This window comes from Arachis hypogaea, chromosome 12, assembly GCF_003086295.3.
Source record: "Arachis hypogaea cultivar Tifrunner chromosome 12, arahy.Tifrunner.gnm2.J5K5, whole genome shotgun sequence".
NCBI classification, from domain to species: domain Eukaryota; kingdom Viridiplantae; phylum Streptophyta; class Magnoliopsida; order Fabales; family Fabaceae; genus Arachis; species Arachis hypogaea.
In genome coordinates, this window is record NC_092047.1 from 46,666,246 (window position 1) to 46,667,578 (window position 1,333).

The 1,333-nt window shown below is 35.1% G+C and overlaps 1 non-coding gene across 1 annotated transcript; it reads left to right on the top strand.

Moving 5' to 3' along the window:
- The first annotated feature begins 296 nt into the window (after nucleotides 1-296).
- Nucleotides 297-404, top strand: LOC112731456 (small nucleolar RNA R71). Its single transcript, XR_003167232.1, has one exon. It is a non-coding gene; the product is annotated as a small nucleolar RNA R71 (small nucleolar RNA).
- The last annotated feature ends 929 nt before the right edge of the window (nucleotides 405-1,333 follow it).

A 1,333-nucleotide genomic window follows, 5' to 3' on the forward strand; every position in this document is an offset into this window, starting at 1 on the left:
AATCCATTCAGCCTCTGAGAAATCATATTGACTTGCTGAGTCAATATTTTGTTCTGAGCCAATATGGCATTCAGAGCATCAATTTCAAGAACTCCCTTCCTCTGAGGCATCCCATTACTCATAGGATTCCTTTCAGAAGTGTACATGAACAGGTTATTTGCAACCATGTCAATGAGTTCCTGAGCTTCTGCAGGCGTTTTCTTTAGGTGAATGGATCCACCTGCAGAATGGTCCAATGACATCTTTGATAATTCAGACAGACCATTATAGAATATATCCAGGATGGTCCATTCTTAAAGCATGTCAGAAGGACACTTTTTGGTCAGTTACTTGTATCTCTCCCAAGCTTCGTAGAGGGATTCACCTTCTTTTTGTTTGAAGGTTTGAACATCCACTCTAAGCTTGCTAAGCTTTTGAGGAGGAAAGAACTTGGCTAAGAAAGCCGTGACCAGCTTATCCTAAGAGTTCAAGCTATCTTTAGGTTGAGAGTCCAACCATATTCTAGCTCTGTCTCTTACAGCAAACGGGAAAAGTATAAGCATGTAGACCTCGGGATCAACCCCATTGGTCTTAACAGTATCACAAATCTGCAAGAATTCAGTTAAGAACTGAAAAGGATCTTCTGATGGAAGTCCATGAAACTTGCAATTCTGTTGCATCAGAGAAACTAATTGAGGCTTTGGCTCAAAATTGTTTGCTCCAATGGTAGGGATTGAGATGCTTCTTCCATGTAAGTTGGAATTTGGTGCAGTGAAGTCACCAAACATCTTCCCTGCACCTCCACCATTGTTATTGGTTTCGGCCATCTCTACTTCTTTTTCGAAAATTTCAGTTAGGTCCTCTTCAGAGTTTTGTGCTTTAGCTTCTCTTAGTTTCCTCTTAAAAGTCCTTTCAGGTTCAGGATCAGCTTCAACATGAATGTTCTTATCCTTGCTCCTGCTCATGTGAAAAAGAGAACAAAAAATATGGAATCCTCTATGTCACAGTATAGAGATTCCTTTATGTGAGTAGAAGAAGAGGAGAATAGAAGAAGGAGAAGAGAAAAATTCGAAAATTAATTAAAATAAAATAAAAATATTTTTATTTTTAATTTAAAATTAAAGTTAAAATTCAAAAATTAAGAGAATGAGTAAAATTAAATTTAAAAAATAAAACAATTAGTTAATTAATACAAATTTTGAAAAAGGGGTTGGTAATTTTCGAAAATTAGAGAGAGAAAATTAGTTAGGTGGTCTTGAAAAAGATATAATTGAAATAGAAAACTTTTAAAATCAAACAAAAGTTAAGTGGTTAATTGAAAAAGATTTGAAAATCAAATTTGAAAGAGATTAGA